This window comes from Carlito syrichta, unplaced genomic scaffold (genome assembly GCF_000164805.1).
Source record: "Carlito syrichta isolate Samal-C Ts95f unplaced genomic scaffold, Tarsius_syrichta-2.0.1 Scaffold304099, whole genome shotgun sequence".
In the NCBI taxonomy this organism is placed as follows: Eukaryota; Metazoa; Chordata; class Mammalia; order Primates; family Tarsiidae; genus Carlito; species Carlito syrichta.
In genome coordinates this window covers 286665-302056 of record NW_007248195.1, presented here as the reverse complement: position 1 = coordinate 302056, position 15392 = coordinate 286665, and the positions used below count along the sequence as shown (strand labels likewise).

The 15392-nt window shown below is 40.6% G+C and overlaps 1 protein-coding gene across 1 annotated transcript in view; it reads right to left on the bottom strand.

The window, feature by feature from the left end:
• Positions 1-12191: 12191 nt before the first annotated feature.
• Positions 12192-15392, bottom strand: part of TESPA1 (thymocyte expressed, positive selection associated 1) — a 48889-nt gene continuing 45688 nt past the window's right edge. The window contains exon 11 of the mRNA XM_008059461.2: positions 12192-12271. The gene's annotated coding sequence lies outside the window, so the exon portion shown is untranslated. The remainder of the gene's footprint in view (positions 12272-15392) is intronic.

The following is a 15392-nucleotide window of genomic DNA, read 5'->3' as shown; positions in this document are numbered from 1 at the left end:
AAAAAATCAATGAAACAAAAAGCTGGTTCTTCAAAAGGATAAACAAGATCGATGGTCCCCTAGCTAGACTGACCAACAAAAAGAGAAGAAAAGTCTAAATAAACACAATCAGAAACACAAAAGATGAAGTCACATCTGACCCTGAAGAAATACAAAAGATTATGAGACTACACTTGTATGGAAACAAACTTGAAAAGCTTAAGGAAATGGAAGACTTTCTGACATCAAAAACCTGCCTAGGTTGAGACCAGAAGAAATTGAGACCCTAAATAGACCAATAACAATCAAGGAAAATTACTATGTAATAAGAAAACTATCTACAAAAAAAAAGCCCTGGTCCAGATGGCTTTCCAGCAGAATTCTACAAAACATTTAAGGAGGAGCTGATACCAATCCTACTGAAGGTATTCCAGGCAATTGAAAATGATGGAACTCTCCCCAAATCATTTTACGAAGCTAACATCACATTGATATGCAAGCCAGGTAAAGACCCAACAAAGAAAGAGAACTACCGGCCAATATCTTTGATGAACATAGATGCTAAAATTCTCAACAAGATCCTAGTGAACTGGATTCAACAACACATCTCAAAAATTATCCATCATGACCAAGTAGGCTTCATCCCTGGGACGCAAGGCTGGCTCAACATTCGTAAAATCATAAATGCAATTAAATACATAAACAGATGTCAAAACAAAAGCCACATGATTATATCATTAGATGCAGAAAAAGCTTTTGATAAAATCCAGCACCTCTTCTCGATAAAAACCCTCGAACATCTAGGCATACAGGGAACATACCTCAAAATAGTAAAAGCCACCTACAAGAAACCCACAGCCAGCATACTCCTAAACACACAAAAATTGGAACCATTTCCCCTGAAAGCTGGAGCAAGACAAGGATGCCCACTCTCACCCCTCCTGTTCAACATAGAGTTGGAAGTCCTGGCTAGAGGAATCAGAAAAGAGAAGGCAATCAGGGGTATCCAAATAGGAAAAGAGGAAGTCAAGTTATCTCTCTTTGCAGATGACATGATGTGTACCTTGAAAACCCAAGGGAATCTGTCAAAAGCCTCCTTGCAGTGATAAACGACTTTGGCAAAGTCTCAGGATATAAAATAAATGTACAAAAGACAATCACATTTCTTTACACCAATAATAAACAAACAGAAACCCAAATAAAAAGCACAGTTTCATTCACAATAGCCACAAAAAAATGAATTACCTCATTATCTTTGTAACCAGAGATGTGAAAGACCTTTACAATGAAAACTACAAAACACTGCTCAAAGAAATCAAAGATGACACAAACAAGTGGAAAAATATCCCATGCTCATGAATTGGAATAATCAACATTGTGAAGATATCCATCCTACCTAAGACAATCTACAGATTTAATGCAATTCCCATCAAATTACCAGCAACATTCTTCTCTGAGCTAGAAAAAAACAATACAGGAATTCATATGGAAACACAAATGACCAAGAATAGTCAGAACAATCCTCAGCAAAAAAAACAAAGCAGGCGGTTTCACATTACCAGACTTCAAACTGTACTATAAAGCTACAATAATCAAAACAGCTTGGTATTGGTACAAAAGTAGGCATATAGACCAATGGAATAGAATTGAGGTTCCAGAAGCTAAACCTTAATTTCTCAACCAACTCATCTTCGACAAAGCCTCCACCACCTACCACTGGGGAGACGCGAACCTATTCAGTAAATGGTGCTGGGAAAATGACTGACCACGTGCAGAAGGCTCAAACAAGACCCCTATCTGTCCCCATACACAAAAATTAACTTCAAATGGATCAGATACCTAAATGTAAAACTTCAAACCATAAGAACCTTAGAAAATGCAGGACATACCCTAATGGAAATTGGAACTGGCATCCAATTCCTGAACAAAACCCAAAACCCACAGACCATAAGAGATAAGATAGACAAGTGGGGCCCCATTAAACTGACAAGCTTCTGCAAAGCCAAAGAAACCATTAAGAGAGCAGGGAGACAGCCCACAGACTGGGAAAAAGTATTTGCCAACTCCAGGTCCGACAAAGGCTTAATAACATCTTGGATCTACAAGGAACTCAAACATGCTGAGAGGAAAAAAACAAACAACTCCATTATAAAGTGGGCAAAAGATACGAACAGACACTTCTCAAAGGAAGACATCTGAGCAGCCAATAGACACATGAAGAAATGTTCAACCTCACTAATCATCAAGAAGCTGCAAATCAAAACCACACTGAAATACCACCTAACTCCAGTCAGAATGGCCATTATCAATTACTCAAAAAATAACAGTTGCTGGAGAGGGTGTGGGGAAAAGGGAACACTCCTACACTTTTGGTGGAAGTGCAAACTAGTGCAACCTCTGTGGAAATCAGTGTGGCAAATCCTAAAAGCTCTAAATATCGACCTCCCATATGACCCTGCAATCTCCCTACTGGGAATATACCCTGAAGAACTCAAATCACTCTATCAAAAAGATACCTGCACACAAATGTTTATTGCAGCATTTTACACAATAGCAAGAACCTGGAACCAACCATGCTGTCTATCAAAAGAGGACTGGATTAAAAAAATGTGGTACATATACATAATGGAATACTACGTAGCCATAAAAAAGAACAAAATCATGAATTTCGCAGCAACCTGGATGGAGCTAGAGTGTACAATACTGAGTGATCTCTCATAGAAACAAAGATCTGAGTATCACATGTTCTCACTCATATAGTGGACCTTGAACAACTACCATAATACTTAAAAAAAAAAAAAGGACTGACAGTGATGGGAAACTATGGGGGGAGTAGGGAGGGGAAAGTAGGTGGGATTAGTGATAGTCAATATTTGTCTGGGGATGGGGAGACATCCCTTATTAACAAGGGTGCCTGAACGATGCTCATTTGTATACCTAACCCTTAACTGTACCCTACAATTTTATAATAAAAAATATGTTTAATAATAATAAAAATAGAACCCCCACCAAAAAAAAATCATGCCTTTTGATATTTTTCCCCCCAACACAGACAGGTAGTCTAAATCAAAAAGCAGACAAAAGTGAGCAAAACAAATAGTCAAAACAGTAAAATCAAAAGTCAAAATAAGGAACCAGACTAGCTCTGGAATCTTTCCTAAGTGTCTAAAGTCTCTTCAGCTCTGATCTCTGGCCTCTCCCCTTTGCTTTCATTGCAGGCAGATAAGTTTACTCCCAGTTTGGGTTCATTCCCTTGGCTTGCTGCCTGAGAGGTCTTTGATGGCTGAGTTGCCTGTATCTGATTCAGTGTAGGGGAGGGGCTTTCGTCTCCTGTTCAGCGACGTTACCTTAGAAACCAAGGTGGAGGCTACTTGGAGGTAGGTGGGCCAATGCAAATCTCTGCGTGGAAAATGGTCGAGGTGGGCATCTTCTCTTTCATGGATCCTTTCTCTTCACCCATCCTTTCTCTCCGCTCCTCTGGGTCCATGGACAATCCACTATGAAGGGCTGTGGTGGTGTGTCAAGCACCAGGGATCAGCGGAACAGCTGGGCACTGGATCTGGTGTGTCACCAGTGGCCTGGGGTGGAGGAGGGAGCTAGGAATTCCCTTTTCTGGAGCTGAGAGCTGAGAGCAGCTGGTCAGCACCTCCTAAAGATATACTGTTCCCTTACACAACCATAGAATCCCATAGAATCCCATGCTGGGTGCCTCAGCCAGAGTGGAGCTCTGGAGGGCAGGTGGTGAGTGGTAACAGTGGCTTTGGGCCCCCACAGGGCACTTCAGCCAGGAGTGGAGCCAGGAGTGGAGCTGGTATCTCTGAGGGGCAGTGCCCAGAGCCTCCCTGGGTGACGGCAGCTTGAAATGGGGCTGGGCGGAGGCCCAGAATCTAGTGCTGGGAGCTGGAACTCTGAGGAGGGAGCACCGGGCCGCTGGGCTGGGATCCCAGACAGGGAGGGAGCTGGCAGCGGCTGGGTGCTGGGCCGATCAGTGTAGCCAGCAAGGGAACCCGGATCTCCACAAGATGGTATCCGAGGGCCTCCACAGCGTGAGATGTTGTAGCTGGGGAGGGAGCTTGGATCTCCATGCGACTGGGGCTGGGGCTGCCTATGGTGGAGCAGCAGGGGGGCCACAATAGCCAGCCTTGCATGGGACCGAGGGTCTCTGGGCCTCAGACCAGTGCTGCTGGTGGTGGGCAGGGGGGTGGGAGAAGAAAAGTGGGAACTCATTTTCGGAGAAACTCACAGTTCCACGTATGCTGTTGCCATCTTACTGGAATTCCCCCCTTTATTTCTTTTTTTTTAAAAAAATTTATTTTAAAGATGTCCGGTACAATTCAGCATTAGGAGAACAAATGTTCATTATGCTGGTACCCTTGTTGATGAGGTATGTTCCTCCCTACCCTGGCAGTTTCCCTCAACTGCCAATCCCTTTCTTTTAGTATTATGATAATTGCTCAAGGTCCGCTTATTGGTAAGAACATATGGTACTCTGTTCTTTGTTTCTGTGATAGATCACTGAGTATGATAGACTCTAAATCCATCCAAGTTGCTGTGAAGTTCATATGTTCATCCTTCTTTATGGCTGCATAATATTCCATTGTGTATATGTACCACATTTTTAAAATCCAGCCCAGCTTCGGTGGGCAGTGTGGTTGGTTCCATGTTTTTACTATTGTGAATGGAGCTGCAATAAACATGAATGTGCAGGTATCTTTTTTGTAGAATGATTTGAGTTCCTGGGGTTATATTCCCAATAGAAGAATTGCTGGGCCATATGGAAGGTCAATTTCCAGTTCTTTCAGAAATTGCCACACTGTCTTCCAAAGAGGTTGCACTAGTTTGTATTCCTACCAGCAGTGTAGAAGTGTACCTTTTTCTCCACATCCTCACCAGCAGCTGTTGTTGCTTGTTTTATTAATTATGGCCATTCTTACTGGGGTTAGGTGGTATCTCAGTGTGGTTTTAATTTTCATTTCTCCGATGATGAGTGAGGCTGAGCACTTTTTCATGTGTCTGTTGGTTGCCCATATATCTTCGTTCGAGAAGTGTCTATTTATGTCTTTTCCCCGCTTTTTAATGGGGCTGTTTGTCTTTTTCTTTTCAGTGCATTTGTATTCCTTGTGGATCCTAGATGTTAGGCCTTTGATATACAGTTGGGAAATATTTTTTTTCCATTTTGTGGGCTGTATCCCTGCTCTCCTGATGACTTCTTTTGCTTTACAGAAGCTCGTCAGTTTGATGAGGTCCCACTTTATCTTATTTCTCATGGTATGGGCACTTAGGGTTTTGATTGGGAATTGGTTGCCAGTTCCAATTTCCATAAGGGTGTTTCCTGTATTTTCTAAGACTCTTATAGTTTGAGGTTTTACATTTAGGCCTTTGATCCATTTAGAGTTAATTGTGTATGGTGATAGGTAAGTGTCCTGTTTCAATCTTCTGCATGTGATCAGTCAGTTTTCCCAGCACCATTTACTAATAGGTTCTCCTCTCCCCATTTGTTGTTATTGGAGGCCTTGTCAAAGATTAGTTGGTTGAAAAATTGAGATTTTGTTTCTGGAATCTCTATCCTACTATTCCATTGGTCCGTATGCTTGTTCTTGTTCCCAGTACCAGGCTGTTTTGACTATTGTAGCCTTATAGTAAAGTTTGAAGTCTGGAAACATGATACCTCCTGCTTTGTTTCTTTTGCTAAGGGTTGTTTTGTCTATTCATTGTTGCTTATGTTTCCATATGAATTTCTGTATTGTCATTTCCAGATCTGAGAAGAATGATGTAGGTAATTTAATGGGTATTGCATTGAATCTGTAGATTGCCTTTGGTAGGATGGATATCTTAACAATGTTGATTCTTCTTATCCAAGAGCATGGAATGTTTTTCCATTTGTCTGTGTCTTCTTGGATTTCTTTGAGCAGTGTTTTGTAGTTCTCATTGTAAAGTTCTTTCACTTCTCTTTTAGGAAAGATGCTGAGGTATTTCATTTTTTTGTGGTTATTGTGAGTGGGATTGTGCTTTTTATTTGGTTCTCTGTCTGCTTGTTGTTAGTATATAAGAATGCAATTGTCTTTTGCACATTTATTTTGTACCCCAAGACTTTGCCAATGTCTTTTATCAGTGCAAGCAGATTTTTGACAGATTCTTTTGGATTTTCAAGGTATAGAATCATATCGTCAACCAACAGGGATAACTTGACTTCCACTATTTTTTTCAACAACTTAAAGATTTGTGGCAACTTTGTTTTGAGCAAGTCTGTCAGTGTTCAGTAGCATGTATTCACTTCATGTCTTTGTGTCACATTTTAAATATTCTTATATTTCAGATTTTTTCTTTGTTATGTCTGTTAGTTTGATCTGTGATCAGTAATCTTTGATGATACCATTATAATTGTTTTGGGGCACCACAAACTGCACCCACAAAGGACAACAACTTTAAATAATAAATGTTGTGTGTGTTCTGAATGCTTCACTGACAGGTTGTCCCTCTCCTGGTCCTTCTCTCTCTCTTTCTTTGGGCCTCCCTATTCCCTGAGACACGACTATATTGAAATTAGGCCAATTAATAACCCTACAAAGTCTTTTTAGTGTTTCAGTAAAAGAGTTAAACATCTCTCTCTTTAAATTAAAAGGTTGAAAAGATTAAGGTTAGCGCGGAAGGCATGTTGAAAGCCAAGATAAGCTGGAAACTTGACCTCTGCTAAGGTGTGAATACAAAGAAAAAGTTCTTTAAGGAAGTTAAAAGTGCTACTCTTGTGAACACACAAATGATAAGAGAGTGAAACAGTCTTATCACTGATATGGAGGAAGTTTTAGTAGTCCAGATAGATTTCAAACCTGCCACAATATTTTCTTAAGCCAAAGCCTCATCCAGACCAAGCCCCCAACTTCCTTTAATTCTGGGAATGGAGAAGGAGGGAGGGAACTTGCAGAAGAAAACTTGGAAGTTAGCAGAGGTTGATTCGTGAGGTTTAAGAAAAGTAGTTTTTTGCATGATATAAAAGTGCAAGGTGAAACAGCAAGTACTAATAAAGAAACTGAGGCAAATTATCCAGAACATTTATCTAAGATCATTGACAGAGGTGGTTATGCTAAACAAGATTTTCAGTGTAGATTAAAAAGCCTTACATTGGAAGAAGATGCCATCTAGGACTTTCATAGCTAGAAAGAAGATGTCTATGTCTGGCTTCAAATCCTCAAAGCACATGCTAACTCTCTTGTCAGGGGCTAATGCAGCTGGTGACTTTAAGTTGAAGCCAATGCTCATTTACCATTCCCCAAATCCTAGGGCCCTTAAGAATTATGCTAAATCTACTCTGCTTGTGCTCTATAAATGGAACAACAAGATCTTGATGACAGCACAACTGTTTATAGCATGGTTTACTGAATATGTTTAACCTACTGTTGAAACCTACTACTCCAAAATAAAAGAAAAAATTACTTTCAAGATATTACTGCTCATTGACAATGTACCTGGTCACCCAACAGCTCTGACAGGAAAGTACAAGGCGATAAATGTTGGTCTCTTGCCTACCAACATAACATTTATTCTGCAGTCCATGTATCAAGAAGTAGTTTTGACTTTCTTTTCTTTTCTTCTTCTTTTTTTTTTCCAAAGACAGGTTCTCACTCTGTCATCCAGGCTGGAGTGCAGTGGTATAATCATGCCTTCCTACAGCCTTGACCTTTTGGCCTCAAACAATCCTCCTGCCTCAGCCTCCCCATGCCTGGCTAATGTTTTTGTTTCTTGGAGAGATGGGAATCTCATTATGTTTCCCAGGTTGGTCTTGAACTCCTGGTCTCGAGCAATCTTTTTGCCTTGGCCTCCCAAAGTTTTGGGGTTCTAGGCATGAGCCACTGTGCCCATGAGGATAGTAATTTTGACTTTCAAGTCTTATTATTTGAGAAAAACATTTGTAAGGTTATAGCCACCATATATGGTAATTCTTCTGATGAATCTGGGTAAAGTAAATTGAAAATCTTCTGGAAAGAGCTCACCATTCTAGATGTCATTAAGAACACTCACGAGTCATAGGAGGAGGCCATAATATTAACTATAGCAAATGTTTGGAAGAAGTTGATTCCAACCTCTATAGATGATTTTGAGAAACTTAAGACTTTGTGAAGGAAAAAACTGCAGATGTGGAAATAGCAAGAGAACTAGAATTAGAAGTGGAGCCCGAAGATGTGACTGAATTGTTATGGCCTCATAAGCTTCCATAAGGAGCTGCTTCACATGGATGAGCAAAGAGAGTGCTTTATGGAGATAGAACCTATTCCTGGTACAGATGATGTGAACATTGCTGAAATGATAACAAAGGATTCAGAATATTACATACACTTAGCTAGTAGTAGCAGCAGGGTTTGAGATGGTTGAGGACAATTTTGAAAGAAGTTCTGTTGGTGAAATGCTATCAAACAGCATGGTATGCTACAGAGATATCTTTCATGAAAGAGAGGCAATTGAGGTGGCACACTTTGTTGTCTTATTTTAAGTAATTGCCACAGTTACCCCAACCTTCCGCAACCACCACCCTGATCAGTTAACAGCCATCAACATCGAGGCAAAGACCCTTCACCGGCAAAAAAATTTACAACTTGCTGAAGGCTCAGATAAGCATTGGCATTTTTTAGCAATAAAGTATTTTTAAATTATGATACATGCATGTTTTTTCTTGTTCTTTTTTTTTTTTTAAGTCGAAGTCCCACTCTGCCGCCCAGGCTGGCATGCAGTGGCATGCTCACAGCCACCACAGCCTCGACCTGCTGGGCTCAGGCAACCCTTCCACCTCAGCCTTCCAAGTAACTGGGACTACAGACATGCGCCACCCTGCCCAGCCAATTTTTTGATTTATTGTAGAGATGAGGTTTTGCCAAGCTGCCCAGGCTGGTCTCGAACCCGTGGGCTCAGGCAATCCTCTCACTTCGGCCTCCCAAAGTACTGGGAGTATAGGCATGAGCCACTGCACCTGGCCATACATAGTTTTTTTAAAAGACATGATGCTACTGCATACTTTATAGACTACAGTATAGTGTCAACATAACTTTTATATGCACTGGAAAACCAAAAATTCATGTGACTAACTTTATTGCGACACTTGCTTTATTGCAGTGGTCTGGAAATTAACCTGTATTATCTCTGAGGTATGCTTAAACTTCTAAATTAGGTTACAATTTGTCAGGAAAGAGCTCAAAGCGTAGAGATAGCCTCAGGCTAAGGGTTCCTGCTTATTTAATTTAACAGCTTGTATCCTCTCCAAGCAGCTGGTACCCCCACTCCTATTTCCAGCAGACCCTACTGCCCTCTTTTATTCAGGAGAGCCATCTCCTAAAGCCTTCTCTGCCTAAGCTACCTTCCTTGGAATCAGCTGCTTGTAATGGCCCTGACTTTCTCTGGTCTCCCTTAGAACTCACCTATGAACTGTGATGTTTGTATGTACACTTATCGCTTTGTTTTTTGGGGGCAGCACGTATGAGCTCCAGCCTGTTTCCTGTGGGCATCTTTTCTCTCAGACAGGCTTCTCTTCCTCATACATACAGGAATTTCAGATAATACAGGATAGTAATGGAAGGTGGTGAGAAGTAATGGCAGAGACAAACCAACACTGAAAGGGGACAGTGGGGAATTGGGGGGCAAGCTCAGACAACACCGAGAATGAATGTAATATAAAAAAGCATCCAGTCATGGTCAGGGGACCTGATCTCTAGCCCTGGCGGCTAGCCTGCGATCTTGCTCGTGTTCCTTTGCTCTTTCTGGGCCTTTTCTTTCCCTTTATGATCAGACAACTGGGCTTGTCATTTAGAGTTGTGATAGTGTGTGACTTCGGGCCTCCATTTTCCCAGTGGGAATGGAAGTATTAGCTCCTGCTCTTCTAAGTTGACAGAGTGGCAACTCGGTTTACACGCTTGCTTATGGATAACTTGTTGCATTCCACTTAAGGAGCCAATGAGCTGCCACAGGTCTGATTATTTTTTCCTAAACAATGCAGCAGCTCTGCCTCCAGTCCACTCAGCTCTCAGCACTCACAATGGAGAGAGGAGGGAACCGCAGATTGGCCAGGGGACAGTTAGCAATTGTCCAGCTGCGCTGTAACCTCCCCTACACTTTATCCTGTAGAAGTCCAGTCCTCCTTGGTACCTAAGGTGAGGACACAGAGCCCAGGCAGATCCTGGAGAGACCTAAGGCAGCAGGGGATCAGGGGAAGCCTTTGTTCTCGGTGCTAATGGTAGAACCATCTGCAAAAGATTCTGACTCACCCTCTTGATTCTTCACAATCTGCCTGGTGGAGGACTGAGAAGGTGGAGGGTGTGTGGGGAGGTAGAATGCATCTCTCTCTCTCTCACTTCCTGCTATTGCCTGTGCACATCCATCAGCCAGTCACTCCTCACAGACTGTGTGACCTGAGAGACCGAGGAAGACTTTAGGGATCAGAGGAAGTTATCTTGTCCATATACTGCCTCCAGAGTGAGATTCCCACTCTTAGGCAGACACACTCCCTAGATGCCTTCCAGTTATCTATTTCTATATTTCAGAATAACTCTGGGGAGACTGACCATGGGGATTGCCTCATTCTGAAGCCCCAATCCTTTTCCTCATGGAGACAGGATCAAATATGCTGTTAGTCTCCTTAGGGTCCTTAAATGAAATAATCTCAGAACCCCTGTTCTCTCTTGTGACCACGGCAACTTTACCATTCCCCGAGCTTGACTAAACAGGGTTCTTCTTGATTCTAGGCCCTTGACCTACCTAAGAGCATTTACTTTAAAACATTTATTGTAAGTCCTTTCTCTGTTTTTTTGAGATGCAGATCTTTTCCCAGTCTCTTTCCCATTTTACAACTGCGAAACGTCATTTTTTAGGACCTGAAAACCATCTCTTTGAAAGGTAAACATCAAGGAAGGTAGTGCCCACATGTTCCAGCTTCTGTGGAAGGGGTGGGTAGGGGCTTGGGGCGGCGAGGGGAGTTCTCTCAGGTTGTAAAACTATGGTCTATCACAAAAAGAGAAGAAAGTCTATTTTTCCTTTGGGTATGGCCAGTTTGTGAACACAAATGATTAAAATTCCTTCCAACTCAGCTCTTTAAAAGTCCTTTGTCTCTACCTACCTGGGTATCCAGACTCAGTTTGTACCTTCTCTCCCAGTACCTTCTCTCCCAGTTTGTACCTTCTCTCCCAGTAGTATCAGAATAAAATCAACTTCTGTCTGCTCGTTGTATCCAGTGTAATTTTTTTTTTTAAATGACACTCTTGGTTATGACTTCCCTCAAATTCTCTCAAATCCCTCTCTTCTGGTCTCTGCTAGCTTACAATTTATTAGACAATAGTATAGTACATCTCTGTAAACATGTATTTCTTACCTCTTCCATTCTATTGACATTTTCTGGGAGGAGAAATGTGTCCAAGACACTTTGTACCACATGCTGCTTAGCAGAGCATTGAACGAGTTCAAGTCCTGTTTGCTGACAAAATAAATATTCTCTCCAAAGCAAACTATAGCTGTTAATTACCTTTAAAAACATTATATGGTTAAAAAAATATTTTTATTTGTGTTATTTTTCACCAGCAGAAATAGTGTGTAATTTTTGCGATGGCTAAGAGGAGGAATTCTGAATCTCACTCATCTCTTTTTTATTTAAATCAAGATACAAACTTTAAGGTAGAGAAAAAAGCTGGATTTAAGAGGAAGGCTCAAAGTAGATCCCCTCGGATGAGATTTTAAGAAGAAAAATAGGATTCTGATGTTGTGGGAGATTTTCTAGAATTGAATTAGCACAAAGGGATGAATAGAAGTTCAGTGGGAATTTCACTGCAGGTTATACCATGGTTTTAGAGCCAGAAGGTGAGATTTCATTTTCCTCTCTTAGCTTGAACTCCTCGAGAATATTCCAGTAGCAGCCCTTGTCTCCCAAACTTAGTCATCATTAAATCCTGCAAGTGCATTCAGCAGTGTCAAAGCTTGGGAGAAAATTTGTCTGTTCAGTTACTACATTCCATATCATGTCTTCCAAAACCCATACAGTAGTAGAAACCAACAGTAGAGAAATAAAATGACATGCCCAATGTCTTTCTCTGTGCATGCAATTTGTGACAGCGTCAGGATGTGGATTCCAAGTCACTCAATCTGTTCTTCTTTCCCACATCCCGTGTTGCCTTTCTCTCACTTTGTTCAGGGGTTTGGAGAGTCAAGGAGCAGGGGCTGGGTGTTGGGGGCAGTACAACTTTCTGCAAGAAGAGGTGGGAATTAGGCTCTTCTAGGAAGCCACTGCTGTCAGAGCACATGATGTTGTGGTGGTGGAGAAAGCCTGCAATGGGAATTAAAACAAAAAACAAAAACCATCTTAAGTTCTGAGATTGGTAGGAACTTTCATACCCTACCTGTGGATATGTTTCTCACTACTGTATAATAATATTTAACATCATCAGCAGTAGTAGCAGCAAAATGTCATGTGACTTAGGCTTTCTGTTCTTCTTGTCATGAGGTATAATTCCTGGAAGAGCTCACCTCTTATTCTTTAATATTTACAAAAGTATATGTCTATACTTGTACAAGTATATGTTTATACTTTTATTTGTATTCTTTTATATTCCTTTGTCTGGATTGCTGAACTCTGTTGGAGAATATCACCATACCACCACCAGCTCATGCTCTGTACCTTGAGCTGAGCATACCGTTACTCACCTGCTCAACTACCAACACATATCAGTTAATCAATATTTCTCTCAGTTTTTCTCCATAGTGAAATTCTCAAACCTTTACTATTTTCCCTTGTCTCACACTTTTTAGTGATGACCCCAGAGGAAAAAAAGAGAAACCACTTGGGGAGGCAGAGACTAGAGGATTGCCAGAACCCAGGGCCAGGGGTTTGAAACGAGTCTGAGCAACATGGTGAAACCTTGACTCTATGACAGAGAGAGAGAGAGAAAAGAAGAAGAAGGAGGAGGAGGAGGAGGAGAAGATAGAGAAGGAGGAGAAGGAGGGAAACCAATAGGGAGATATTTCCTTGACTTCCTTTCCAGATGACCAATTTAACTGAATTCTCACCTATCATTTTTCCTTTCCTCTAATTTCAGACAAATATCTGGAACACTCCCTTATTGCTTCTGATGTCAATTCATCCCAATTCTCCAGTGCCCCAACACCACCATTATCCCTTCCCTCTTGAACTCTGGACTTTTTCATTCTATTGATTCTTTCCCTTGAGGAAACATTCTTAAACTTCCCTCATCTTAGGGGAAAAAAAAAACCCTAAACACTCCCTAGAAGTCTCTTGACTCCTTCACCTACTTTCTTTTCCCATTTCCTATATAGTTCTCACATTAATATTTTACAGCTCTGTCATACAAATGTAATACTCTTATCAAGGTTAGTAATCATTATCTATTCTCAGATATAATGATATCTGCATTCTCCTTCCTACCAGATATTTTATGGTATATGTTACTGAAGACTACACTCTCCATCTTAAGAACAAGTTTACTTGGCTTCTATTTGCAACTTTCTTTCTTCAATCAATATGCTTTCTCCTTTCTGGATATATTTTCCTTGATCAATCATTAAATATTAGTGTTTCTGAGTTTCTTTTTGACTTCAGCTTCTAATTTTTGCATTCTTTCCCTGGGTGAGTTATCATCAGTTCTCATGCCTTCACCTATTATAAGTAATCCTTGAATCCCAAATCCTCTATTCTCAAATTCATATATCTAGTTAACTCATGTTGGAATTTAAGTGCCATTGTGACAGTACTAAAAGGTGTGGGCTTGGGGAGGTAATTAGGATTAGATGAAGTCATCAGGGTGAGGCCCCCATGATGGAACTGGTGGCTTTATAAGTAGAGAAAGAGAGACCTGAGATGGCAGGTTCTTGCCCTCTTGCTATGTGATGTTCTCTGCCATGTTATGACAGAATAAAGATGTGACCCCTTTATCCTTGACTCTCCAGCCTCCAGAACTGTAAGAAATATTAAAAACAATTTTTTTAATTATAAAGATGTGGGGTACAATTCAGGGTTAGGTATATAAACATTGATCATGCAGGTACCCTTTTTGATGAGGTATGCCCCCTCTCCCCTAGCAGTTTCCCTCAACTGCCAATCCCACCCTCCCTCCCCTGACAGTTTCCCACTAGGGGTTCCCAATTTGCCGATTCCTCTTATAGGATCATAATAATTTGTTAAGATGTCCATCCTATCAAAGGCAATCTACAGATTCAACACAATACCCATTAAATTACCATCATAATTCTTCTCAGACCTGGAAATGACGATACCGAAATTCATATGGAAACATAAACCACCATGAATAGCCAAAACAATCCTTAGCAAAAGAAACAAAGCAGGCAGTATCACACTTCCAGACTTACAAACTTTACTGTAAGGCTATAGTAATCAAAACAGCCTGGTATTGGTACAAGAACAGATATACAGACCAATGGAACAGGATAGAGATTCCGGAAGAAATAAACCCCAAAGTACCCAGTCTGTGGTGTTCTGCTATAGCAACAAAAAACTGACTACGACATGAACTTTTTTTTTGTATTTCAGAAGTACCTCAAATTTATCATGTCCAAGTCTGAACTCATCAAGTTGTTCAGAGTCTGAAAATATGGCAAACAATATATCCAGATATTCTTTAAGTACAATGTTGCTCTTGACTTCCTATTTACAGGGCTAATTTACCACTCTGCAGGGGCAGAGATTACCTTACATGTTGGGTAAAGATACAAGTAATTTCTTTCCAGTGGAACCAATAATCTCAGAGATAACAATCTATTCAAGTTGTCTATATTTAAACTAGTTTCTCAAATGGTTTTTGGACCAGTTCAACCCTATTGCTGATATTTTTATTAATCAATGAGTTGAATAAATTTTTAAAACACATTTATCTTGCATTCGCATGAGTCGTTATTTTTCCTTTTTGAAAATATTTGAAAATTTAAAAAAAATTTGCCTTTGAACTTGCTATTCCTACCATACTTGGTTTTGATAAAGACATGATTGTCCAAGTCACCCAGGAAAAAACCTGAAGTTGCTGTATGTTTCTTTATTTTTCTTATCCCTTTATTCCCCCCTCAGTCACATGTCTAGTTGGCCCTAGGCTTACCCAATTTACCTCCTAAATATCTCAAAATCCCACTCTTCCTCCCCTTCATTCCCACTGCCCTCATCTTATTTCTAGTCTATTTCCCTAGGTTTCTGTGGTAGATTCTTAAATTATTTTCCTTAGCTCACTGGTTCCCTACTCAGTCCATCTCTCATTTCTCTGCCAGAATAATCTTTCCAAAAGCCAAATCTAATCATGTCACTTACTTTGTAAGTTTTTTAGTGGCTTTCATCACCTTAGACTAAATCAAAAAACTTAAAATAACATGAAAGATTTTGTTTCAAAATCTGATTTCTATTTTCCCTATCCTCACTTTTGATCTTT